The sequence below is a fragment of the Megascapheus bottae genome, chromosome 9 (genome assembly GCF_031878675.1).
Source record: "Megascapheus bottae isolate mThoBot1 chromosome 9, mThoBot2.hap1, whole genome shotgun sequence".
Taxonomy (NCBI): Eukaryota; Metazoa; Chordata; class Mammalia; order Rodentia; family Geomyidae; genus Megascapheus; species Megascapheus bottae.
Window position 1 is genome coordinate 22967019 of NC_143517.1, and position 13213 is coordinate 22980231.

Below are 13213 nucleotides of genomic sequence, written 5' to 3' on the forward strand. Positions count from 1 at the left end.
CTATTGGTGGAATTTTTTTCAAGAATTATTTGACTTGGTATAAGAAACTTGATACTACTTGAAATTGAAGCCTAAGTGGGCAATAGACTATAAGTTTAATCAGCAATGAAGGTTTGGGACTATACTGGTCAAAGCTTATGCTAAAAAGATGAGGTAAATCAATCCGTTATTTACTGCTTACAATGTATTTTTCTTAGTACTTGGGTTTTACTGAGTGGTAATTAAATGATTTTATTACCTTTTCAAGTGGCTATTTGATGTTTTATACCATGCAAAGCCTTCCTTTGAATTTTTCATGTCTCTGGTTTTATCCTGTAATGTAAAATGCAATCTTGTGTTCTTGCTTTGTTTCTCTGTGGAAGGAAACGACCTGGAAGATATGGGCCAGCTTGTACTCTGGAACCTCATGAGCTCCCACTTATGTATTCAAGGAGCCATCCTCAGCTTCTTGACCTATAAAATGGTGTTAATGATACAACTCTCAAAGGGCTGGTGTAAATACTTAATGTGTTAACTAATTAAATGTTGTGAAAGGATGGCAGGTACACCAACCTTAAGCACTATACCAAGAAGGGGCTGCTGTCATTCAAATAGGATGATGACTTTGTGTCATGGCTGAGTCAGTCTGCAAATCTTTTACATATGTACATTTCATAATGTGGACCTGAAAAAAATGGCATTTAAGTTTAAAATCTTTTAAAAAATTTAATAAAGGGCCCAAGCTTTTGGCCTAGTGGTAGAGTGCTTCCCTAGCATTCACAAAAACCCCAGGTTCAACACCTTGGTACCACATATGTAGAAAAAAAACTGGATGTGGTACTGTAGTTCAAGTGGTAGAGTTTTAGCCTTGAGAAAGCCCAAGGACAGTGCTCAAGCCCTGAATTCAGTCTCCAGGACTGGCATATATATATATATATATATATATATATATATATATATATATATATACACACACACACACACACATATATATGTACATATACGTACATATATATTAATGAAGTCAAAAGTTTGAAGAACTATAATACTTATAGCAGGGCATCGAAATCAAGTGAGAATTAGATCTTTTTTCTCTCTTTCTTGTAAAAATAGACGATGTTTCAGTGTACATATATTAAAAGTTCAAACAGGAATGAAAAACCTGTTAGTTTTCTTTTAAACATTTCAGGTAGGTGCTCTAATCAGTTGGGCTACAGCCTCCCTCTTTTGAATATTTTAAATTTTCACATGTCAACTAGATCCAAAGCTGATGATAAATTTAATCCAAAAGAAAACATGAAGATAGGCAGTAGAAAACTGGTATAAAAAGTAATTATTTGAACAAAGATAATGACCTTAATGATTTCTAAACAAAAGAAAACTGGTTAGACTTGAATGATTATGAAATATAACTTCTTTACATGATCATTTTTTTTCTTTCCTTTATGTTGGAAGTTATATTTTTTCTCCCCCTCTTGCCCTTAACATTGTCTTTATTTGTTAAGTAGAAAAATAGACTTAGTGTTGATACCTGGAATTGGTATTTTTTGAGTATGCCCACTAGATGGCAGGTATAGGATTCGGAATACCTTTCAGAAGCTGTATGTCACCCATTCTTCCTAACAGCACATAAAAAAACAAAACAAAACAAAACAAAAACCCAGGGATTTGGTTGAAAGTAGGAATTTTTAGCAAAGTGTATCTAGCTCCCTTCTCCTCCCCACACCCATCTCTTACATATAGCTTGAATAAAAGAAAATTTAGAGAAGAAAAAAAAAGAAAGACTGGTGAAACTGGTAAAGAAGTATAGGGTTTCTAATAAGCTATTTAACTTGTATCTACAATTCCAGAGTAAAATAAGAGCCCTCTTGAGTAGTTAATTTCTTTAAAAAATTATAAAACTAAAATCTGCAATGAATCTACTTTGAAATCATCATGTATTTTTTTTAATGCTTTGTTCATGATTTTCTTGTTTTTCTTTCTCCACTGGACATGAATAACCCCAAACAGTGAACTGTCTCAGGGTATAATTTCAATCCTTTTATTTTCTCACAGTTGAAGATTCTATGGAATTGTGTTATGCAAGGTGCAGTTAGAGATTACATTGTACATTGGTAATCAATTTATTTTAATTTTCTTTTTAAAAAGAGTAAGGAAGTAGGGATTTTCTTTTTTCTTTTTCTTTTTTTTAGATTCATTGTTTTGCCATAGGTTGGTTTAGAAGGGTCTTTTCCTGCTTTGAAAAGAGGCTGAAAGAATTGCCTTTTCTGCTCTGAAGGGTGTGTGTGCTTCCAGTAAGGGCCAGGCTCTGCTAATGTAAAGGCTGAATCTGTTGCAAGGGGTTCATTGCAGAGAAGGGTGTGTTCTGCAAAGACAAACAGGTCCCACAGATAGTTGCCAAGGGCACCAAATACATCTTTGCATTACACCCTGAACTAGCTTATTCATATCACCTCGTTTTATTGCATACACCATAAATGACTGTAAAAGTTTGCAAATCTTCCAGAGACCTTGGCAGTCAATGCTTCAGCAGGAAATTTACAAAGAGGAGGGTGGGGGAAAAGAAGCCTGCCTACTAGTTTGTTTGTTTGTTTTTTTCTTTCCTTCCACAAGAACCATATGCTGACACTGAGAATTATTAAGTATTCGATTTTCACAGTGTCTCACTCCGAGCAGTTTCAATTTAGATGTTCAATTTGAGATGTTGGTTTTACATGTTTATTTACAGGTAAAGAAGTCTGGGAACATTCTCCTTGTCTTCCTTATATCGATGTAAAGTGGTACTCCTGAGCTGAGAGAGAAAGTCTTAATTTTGATAGGGGTCAATGTTGACCAAGTTGCAAGCAGGTTTCCCTACTATGCCTGAAGCATTGTAGCTTGATTGATGCCTGATCCAAAATAGGCCAGGCAAAAACCTTCATATCTGCTTCCCCCTCTCCCTCTGCTATTTTTTCCTTAGGTGGAGAAAGCACCAGTCAACCTCTGCCCATGTTCATCCATCCTGTTCAAATGATTTTTTTTTTCTTCTTCTTTTTTAGTTCTATGAAGTTAAAATCAAGCCGTTAAAAGGGAGGCACCTCACCGAGCATCTAACAGGCTAGGGAACCAAAGTGGAAGATATGAGTGGCAGGCTGCAGTGGCTCCAAGCCCAGGGGGCAGACCTTGGAGGAGGTGACTGCACAAAACTGCAGAGATAAAATGAACCCCCATCCACCTTGCAATGTGGGCGAATCTCCAATTTTATAATCTTGGATTTGCATTGTAGCTCAGGGCTGAGCAAGAGCAAAAGGGTTTCACTCAAAGAAAGGGGAGGTCAGGGGGGGGGGCACATACAAAAAAACAAAAAAAAAAAACTTGAGCTACAGGGCCTGCCCTGAGCATGAAGGCTGAACCAGCCCCTACCCCCTTCCGCACCCTCACTGAGACGGCTCAGCCCTTCCCCTCCTCCCAGCTTGGAATCCCAGCCTTCCGTTTTGAAGCAGGAAACATTCCCTGGCCTCTAGGGAGTGGGAGAAATTCAGGGAGAGGCAGTTTTAAGTGTTCTTGCGCCCCGGGGTCAGACACAGACACACTGTGAGCAGCTCCCGACTCTTCATTTCACTAACTGTCCTTTAAATAGAGTGGCTTTGAAGATGTCACCAGGCTTTTCCTAAATCTGGAGGGGGAGCAAATTGTGTGTGTGTGTGTGTGTGTGTGTGTGTGTGTGTGTGTGTGTGTGTGTGTGGTGCGCAGCAGTGTGTGAGCAACCCCCTCCCCTTCCTCTCCTGCTGGTAATCAGGAGCGAGGTGGGCAGTTAGGATTTCTCCTGCGCGTGTCAGTGGTCAGTTCCAGCATGGGTGCTACCCAGATAGCAGCGGACTGCTTTCTGAACTCAGTCAGCAGGGCTGGCTGAGGCCCCAGCACCGCCAGGACAAGAAAGAAGAGGACCGACACTGTGTGTTAAAGATTGTGTTCAGTATAGGACAAAGGAGTAGGGAACACTCCTCTGAATTGATGTGTGGACGCTTAAGTAAGAAGACTGGTCTTTCCAGAGATTCAGCACTCTGGTTCTGACCACTCCCCTCCCCCCAGGGGCTCGGGAGCTCAGTGACGGGGTGGGGGGAGGTTAGATTTTATTGAATACTATCTGAATTCTGCAACAACCTGTCTTAGCCTTCTCGGGAAGACAATCCGGTGGCTCGGAACGACAAACTGATATAGATAGATAGATAGATAGATAGATAGATAGATAGATAGATAGATAGATAGATAGATAGATAGATTACCAAAGACAAAAGGGAAAAAAGACCAGACAAACTACTAAATAGAAAAGTGAGATTTTTTAAATGCTATAGTTTGGGGTAAAGAGAGAGGGGGGGGGGGAGCGCAGAGGCAACAGAAATACAAATTTGTAATTCGCCTCAATCCATCAGCTAGCGAAAAGCAACTTTGTGTTATCTGAGAACCTTTGACTGAAAAATTATCCCGATCTCCTCCGGCTCATTGTCCGCTCCCCATCCCCACCCCGCCAGAGGTCGGAGAAACCACTCTCCTTGGAGCACATTTTTCATCTTCTGCAGTTTAAGCCATGGAGAATCGTAATAAATTAGTTTCAGGGACAATGTAAGTGACGCTCGAAAGCTTGGACGTTTGGCACTGGTTTATCTAGTGAAAACTTCCAAACCAACTCCTGGTTCCATCTTTGGATTCTTAAATAAAGGCACGTTTCCATCCATCCATCCAACCATCCTAAACGACTCCTTTTTTTTTTTCTTCTTCTTCTTCTTCTTTTTCTCTTCTAGACTCAGGAACATGGGCTGGTTAAACTTTTTTTTTTTTTCTTCAAAGGGGGAGGGGTGGAGGAAAGAGGGAAACAAAACCCAAACGATTGCTAAGATTCTCTGGCCACAGATGTACGTAGTATTGTGCCAAAATATTTTGGCCACGGGAGGTGTGATTATTTCCTGGTAGATCAGCGTTCCTATCACACGTCAAAGGGGATTTGATCATCCAAAACCAAACCCAGCGTCAGGATGGATTAAGAGCGAAGTAAATAGAGACATTTGGAATAAAATATTTCCTTGCTGAGACCCAGAGAAGTCAGATGTCATTAATCCTTCCGTGCGTGAGGATGGAGGATTCCTGTCTCGAGATTTTTACCTTTAGTGTTCTATTGAAAATTATACATCATGCATAAACGTTATGTATATTATACGTACATATTTGCATTTCGAAAACTTCCCTCGCTATCCAAAGATCTGAAAATATATATTCAAAAGGAATGTACACAGGTGATCTGTAAACATCTGGTCCGTGAGAGATTTGCATAACAAATGCAACCCGTTAATTGTAACTCTTCGCCCCCCGCGTTCTGGCTGGGCTCCCTGAAACTAACACGCACCGAGGTCTCTTTTCTTGACAGGCTTTCAGATCCCTTCCTCATTTAATGGGTACCCAAAGAATGCATTTTACTAAGAAGCTCGATTTAAAGAAAAATAATATCTGATCTCTCCCCTTTGTTCTGATTTCTAAAACAGCCAACTACTTTTTTTTTTTTTAGGAGCCTTTCAGCAACATATTTGGATGGAGAAAACTGAGAAAGTTTAGTAAACCTGATCTAAAAAGAAAACAAAACAAAACAAGCAACACCTGTCCTTAGATCTCCCTGGCATTGCTATTACAGTCTTAAAATAACAATCCCCCCAAATAAAACCCTTTCGGATTAAGTTAACTATTCATCTCATGAGCCTAATTACTTGTTGGACTTGAAGTCATTCGTTCTTGAAACCTCGGAGTTAAATTGCTGAGCCTTTAATATAAACACACACACACACACATATGTGTATGTATCACAACTGACTATATTATTCCTGTTTAACAAATGAAGAGTCAGCCTCGTTTTTTTTTTTTTCTTCTTCTTCTGTTTTTTAATAGAGGAAGAAAGTTCTAGAAGGCACCCTGGGTCTAGGGGAGAGAAAGGGAAGTTTTCTGTCAGATACATATGTAAAAAAGGCACTTAAAGACTAAAACCGCCAGTTGCTCGGAAGGGCAGGGAATGGAAAATAAGTCCCCAGGCTTCCCAGAACTCCAGCAGCGCTGAGGCTGTTACCCCAGCCACCCGGAAGAACTTAACCCCCTGCAGTGTGAGATGGGTTTAAGGGAGCGATTGCACTGTCCGGGAGTGGGGTTCCCGCAGAGCTGCTCCCAGAACCCCATTAACTCCCTTTTAAGGTACTTCCGTCCTGGGGCGGCACCTCTTTGGCTCTGAGTCGGATCTGCAGGCTGGGGTCTGCAGGCTGGGGTCTGCAGGTTAGGGTATTCATGCTGGGGTCTCCAGGCTGGGGTCTGCAGATTAGGGTCTCCAGGCTGGGGTCTCCATGCTAGGGTCTGCAGGTTAGGGTCTGCAGACTGGAGTGTGAAAGCTAGGATTTGCAGGCTGGGGTCAGCAGGCTGGGCTCTGCAGGCTGGGGTCTGCAGCTAGGGTCATCAGTCTGGGGTGTGCAGGCTTCTTCCCCAGCCAGGGACGATACCGCCCTGGACAAGTCGTGACCCCCAGAACGGGGTAGGGGAACGGTACCCTCGTGGCGGGGAGTGCGCCCAGGCTTGGGGAAGCAGGCCCCAGCTCTGGGCCCAGTTTCCTTAGCCGCCAGAGGCAGGGAAGAGATGGGTGGCTGGCCCCGAACCACAAAATCGCTGTGCGCCCCCGCCCTGCACCTGGGAAATTTCAGCCTGTGGCGCGTGGCGGCGGCCACACGGTGGCACCGCGCGGGCCCTGAGATCCCGAGATCCGTCGGGCGGGTCGAGTCACTCGTGGCTTGGGACTTGCTGTCCCGCACGCCGGTGGCCCCGGGGGTGGGGATGGGTGGGGAAGGTGGAGAGGGGGGAAGCCCTGAGCACCGGGAAATAAATGATGGCGCCGGGGCAGCTTTCAGTTTTCCCTGCCGCGGCTGGTTACTGTTTAACATCTCCACCCACGTTTGAGTTTGTTTAGTAAATCGATCGAATGGGGAGAGTTAGGCCGCTCGCCTGTCGCCCTTGAGCCAAGTATGATATTCTCCCAGCAGATGGCCTAAAAAAAATAATAAATAAATCTTTGTTAGAGCTCGGGGAGGGGGGGCAGTGTAGAAAAAGGATAAACAAACAAACAAACAATCGGGACAACAACACGCCTCCTGTCCTAGAGCCCCACCCCACCCCCACTTCCCACCTTCCTGGCTTTCAGGAAAAGTTCCCAGGCTCGGAAAAGTGCGGCACGGGACGGCGCTGGCGGTGGGGTGGGGTGGGGTGGGGGGGACCGGCCCTGCCGGGAGATGGACGGCAGACGGCGACGCGGGAGCTCCGGGACTGCTCCGCGCAGGTAAGTTTCTCTCCGCCCTGGCCCCAGGCCCCCGGGGCACTGACCTCACGTCCCCCGCCCCGCCGGGGTGTCCGCTCTGCCGGAAGGAGTCCGGGTGCCTCTCCGGCGGCCGGCAGAGGTAGAGCCCTCTGACCTTCCCTCAAGCCAGACAGTGATACCCCGAGGCCTCGCCTGGTCTTCCGTGGAAGGGAGAAGGCTGCAGAGGGAGCTGGAGTGGAGGGCGAGCCAGGGTTGTGTGTAAGGGAGGGGAGAGGGGGCTAGGTCAAGGGAAAAGGAAAATGGAAATGGTGTTTGTTTGGGTACAGAGGAAACTTTGGTAGTCGTGTAGGGGAGGATCACGTGATTGCAGGATCTTTGGATACAGTCTTTTTTTTTTTTCTGGAGGTTTTATTCGTGGGCCCCAGACCAGGCCGGGGTTCAGGATGTCCACAAAACTTAGAGGTAATTAATCGGTCCCAGAGCATCAACCCACTGCCTGTGTGCGTGTTTCCACCCGTGCTCCATTGGAGACTTGGGGGGAGTGGGCGTCTCCAGTGATGCTGTCGGAGTTGGTTGGTAGATTCATTTAAACGACTTTAGTTTTCTTTGGCAAGACTGTGGTCCCGTTGGAAGTGGGAGGTTAAGCAACCATCACTCGAGGTCTAATGGGAAATAAGCCATCAAGAGATAAAATCTTAGCCCTGAATAAGGGTAATCCATGCCTTCAAGCAGAGTGTCTGCAAAGGAGGTCAAAGCACTCCTCTCAGACATGCAAAACAACCTTCCACTTTCTCCTGTAGGGCAAGGGCTACACGACTCCAGAAGCTCAATGCACCCCCACGGCCTGCCACCTAAATATCTCAGTGAGAGCAACGTTTCCTGATTTGGTTTCAGGGTTTTTCTAATGCGTTTCTACCTCTTTTTTTTTTTTTAAGCAAGTTTTCCCATTCTTTTCACAAGCATCAATGTGTTCTTGCACCTTTTTTCTTCCTCAACTACCACTGATTTTTTGCATACTAATCCTACCCCTTCAATCTCAACACATCTGTTTGTTCCTCTGCATATCTGATTTTGGGTGCTTGATGCCTCTTCCCCAGCTCTTGCTAAGGGACTGAGGAGGGGGACAAAGGAATAAGAAGTTGTGAGTGCTGGTAATTTCTCACTATTCAAAGTGAAGGTAAAAACTGAGAGGCTTCCTATGCCAGGTAGGACCCATTTATGGGTCTACAAATATGGAAGTGTTCTTTAGGAGGTGTAAAATTCCTTTACTAAACTGTGTTTATTAAGATCTCACAGACTGAGGCTGAGAGTTTGGCCTAGTAGTGGAGTGCTTGCCTAACATGCACAAAGACCCCAGTTGGATTCCTCTGTTACCACATACATAAAAAAAGCAAGAAATGGTGCTGTGGCTGAAGTGACAGAGCTCTAGCCTTGAGAAAGCCCAAGGACAGTGCTCAGGCCCTGAGTTCAAGCCCCAGAACTGGGAGGGGAGGGAGCACAAACAGATCTCACAGACCTTGTGTCCTGTAATTGCAGTCATGGCAAATGAAGTATCACAGATGAATGTAAGGGTCACTAATTTGCATTTTTTGAATATCCGTGAGTGTTAGTGCAATGGATAGTAAAATAAAAATTGAGCCTCTTTTCTATTTCTAATCCAATTGTATGTGGAGTTTGGTTTGTGCCCCTCCAGTGCTTATAGGCATAACTCAGAAATTTGCTTGCTTTGTTTCAAAAATCAAATTATGATTCTTTTCACAAAGAGTATTTTAACTTTATTTCACATCAGCTTTTGTTTCAGAAAGTCCTCTGTCAGCATAGAGAGAATCATTTTACTATGTACCTGCCCAGTGTAGCCAGCTAATCATCTCCTGGGCAGTCATTTAAAAAACAATTCCTACTGTTAGAGGGGTGTCATGAATGTACTTACATGGGTACTGATGAAGATTTGTTCTGAGACAAGAATTGGTGACACGCAAGGGAAACTCACTTTAAACCTGATAGTGCTGGAAAGGTCTTCCCTAAATACCCACAGGATGCTTCCTGCTATTGCAATACTAGATGATAATATTGTACAAAATGTTACCAATCCATTGTTGAAAAGTTGGTTTTTCCGTTTTGGAGTTTCTGATTTGGAAATTATGTAAACTAGACCTATATCATAAATAGTGTATGTTGAAATTTTTGCTTTAGAAAGGCAGCTAAGTAAATGTCCACATGCCATTGTGTTTGAGTTGGTAAAAGATGCCTCTTCCTTTGTACTTTTGCTAGTATGCTGAACAGCTGAAGTATCTAATGAATACTGGATACATACTTGGTACTGTCTAGTGCAATTTAGATGCATTTTCTGTTCTAGATTCTTATAATAATAATACTATATAGCCTATTTTTATTCAGTCTGTCTTACCTAGGGGAAATTGGAGCAGAGGGAAATTAAACAAGCGGACTGCAGTCATACATTTACAAAGGACAGAGCTGAGATTTCAGATGCTGGTCCATGGCTGTAAGTAACCAGGAGACTTGCACATAGACATCCTGTTGCTCACACTGGGCACTGTCCCTGAGCTCTTCAGCTCAAGGCTACTACCCTACCTTGAGCCAAGTCCCACTTCCCATTTGTCCAGACGTTAATTGCAGATAAGAGTCTCAGGTCCTTTTGTGCCTGGGCTAGCTTTGAACCTTGATCCTCAGATCTTAGCCTCCTGAGCAGCTAGGACTACAGGCGTGAGCCACTGCACCCAGCTTGATTATAATGTTTAAATGACAGCCCATGGAAACTTTTAGAATAGTGCTTGACATATAGATATATTTTGATTTGCTGTTTTAATGGTCATGAGACAGTATACCTAAAATCCAGCTTAATTAGTAGTAACTTCTTTGTAAGTATTGGCTGTTTGTCTATCTTCTGGAGATATTTTCTTTTATTCTTACATAAAGTTGTATGACTTAAAGCATCTGAAGCCCCTTTATGTGTTAGACCCAGCCCGCAAATAGGTCTGTGAGATAGAATGAAGAATAGACAATGTTGTGGAGGTTTTAGCTGTGTAGTATAGAGGAAACTCATCCTTCAGTATAGTTTGGTGGCTTAGAAGATGAGCTTAGAAATCATTAAAACCTGTGTGCAAATTCTAATTCTGCCCCTTGTCAGTTGTGTATTTCAGAGCAAGTTTCCTAATCTTTCTATGCTTTAATTTATTCAAAAAACCACAAAGTGGGCCAGGAGTTTGTTTATGCTTAGTGCTCTACCACTTGAGCCACAGTTACACTTCTGGCTTTTTGAGTAATTAATTGGAGGGAAGAGTCTCAAGGACTTTCCTGTCTAGGATAACTTCCTAGTGGTGGAGTGCTTGCCTAGCATGCACGAAGACCTGGGTTCAATTCCTTGGTATCACATACATAGAAAGAGCCGGAAGTGGTGCTATGGCTCAAGTGGTAGAGCTCTAGCCTTGAGGAAAAACCTAAAGACAGTGCTCAGGCCCAGGACTGGCAAAACAACAACAACAACAACAAAACGTAAAGTGAAACTAGTCTTTACTTTCAAAATATATGTGGATGAACTCCTTTGTTATTTAGATTACATGTTTTATTTGTTGGATGTTTGGCCCTCTTCACTCTTATTTCAATATAGAAGAATCAAATTCATATATGATAAGAAGTTTCATCAAGACCATATTTTTCTCCCATCCCTTCTAAAACTATTGGCTAAGGTTATTTGAACCTGAAAATTTAAGTTTTAAAATACTTTGAATCTTTGAGTAGTAATTTTATTTTATTTGTTTTTTTTTGCTTTTGTTGTTGTTCTTGTGTTTCTTATTATGCTGGTTCTGGGGACTAGATCTGTCCCTGAACCTCTTTGTTCTGTAGGCTAGCATTCCACCACTTGAAACATGCCTCAATTTCCTGCTTTTTCAGAGTAGTTTATTGGAGATAAGTATCTCATGGACTTTTCTCCCTTGGCTGGCTTAGAACCGTAATCCTTTAGACCTCAGCCTCCTGTGTAGCTAGGATTACAGGCATGAGCCACTAGTACCCAGCTTAAATAATAATCTTTTAGATGTAATATTTAGAACTTGCAAATAAAATTCACATACATTAAGCTAGCAGGAATTTAGTCCCAAGAATTGGGCTAGGAATCTAGTAAACACATATAAAAATAAAGCGCTATCCCAGACTTCCCCATAGAATCTACTGGGAAGACAAACACAACTAAGTGATCCAGAATATAAGAAATAATTACCACAATACTGTGGCAAGTGGAAGCACAAAGGATACAGTTAACTTCAGTTGCCTAGAGAGATTTCATGGAAGAGTTAATGATTGTCTGATTAGAACATGCCAGCTTGAGTAGACGCAGAAACATGTTTGAAGTAGAGGATGAACTTGAAGGAGGTGTCTTGTGAAAGGATGAAATGAAGTGAGGAAGAAGACTTGATTTCCACAATAGTCCAGAAACAGATAAGCAGAAAACAGAATCTAGAATATATTGAAGGTCTGAAGCTAAACTTAAAGACTTAGACCATGGACAGTGTGCTGATTGAAGCTCATCCTAAACCCATTTTTTTTTAAGTTTACAGGAGGCTTTCATTTGCTCATGGTTATTACTGATACTTTTAAGACTTATATACCTACAACGTGAATATATTTTAAAAGTAAATTTTTATAATATAATGGAACTTTGGTAATTTGAGTCATATTTCTCAGTACTTAGAACATTGCTTTTCTATTTTTGGCTACTTTTTGGTAAAGAAATCATTATGTCCAGACAGAATTTTTACAAGCACAAGCTATGTCCTTTCCTACTCTTACTGTCCTTTTAGTTCCCAAGGGAGGAAAAAGAAACCCACCTGTTGTCTTTTAAAAATCATTTGTTCATTTCTTAATGTTCTTAACTAAAAGTCAAAGTGACTTCACATTAATATTACCCAGGAATATGACTCCAAACATTAATGTTCTCTGTTTAAGCTCACTTAATTTGTTATTCAGACAGAATTATTTTTATTAATTAATCAAGCAAGAGGCTTGAGTACTGGGCCTCTTGCTCTCTCTTAGCTTTTTCATTTAAGGCTGGTACTCTACTGCTTGACCCACATCTCCACTTCTGGCTTTTTGCTGATTAACTGGAGGTAAGAGTCTCATGGACTTTTCCGCGTAGACTGACTTTGAACAGCAATTCTCAGTCCTCAGCCTCCTGACTAGCTAGGATTAGCACTTGTGCCTGGCTTAGCTCACCTTTTACAATGGAGATTTAGCAGAAACTTCATGCATATTTATTCATTGAATAAGTATCTGGGTAATGGAAAAGGCAACTGAAACACAATAATAGAATTAGAATATTTATTGAGAATTTGACTTTTAGTTATTCCATTTTACATTGTAGATTAAGCCATGACTAAAGAATGATTTATCTCCTAAATTCCTCCTCATGTCTAGCTAAGGATCCATGTCACATAATTATTACTCACCGTGCAAAATGTAATTGTTGAGAACTGAGAAAATATTACAAAAGCCTAATGGAAGATCCATTAACTTTTCCTGGAGTGATTTACCTAAAAGATGATGTATGAATTTGTTATTTAAATTAGGTTAACTGAGATAGAATCTACATTCAGTAAAATTCTTTTTTTTATGCACACATTTTCATGAATTTTGTATAATCTTGATCACAATGAAGATAGAAATCCTTTCTTCATTCCCATTTTTGAAATTCCTTGTACCCTTAAATAATCAGCCATCTGCCTCTCCTCGGACAATCTCTAATCTTTGTCCCTCTTGTTGCCTTTTCCAGAATTTTATAGTATGGACTTTTGTGTCTTGTTTTTGTTTTTGTTTTTAGCATAATTATTTTGAGATTTGTTAATCTTGTTGCATGTCAGTGGTTTGCTCTTTTGAGTAGTTAAGAAATCCCACATTTGTGAAGAA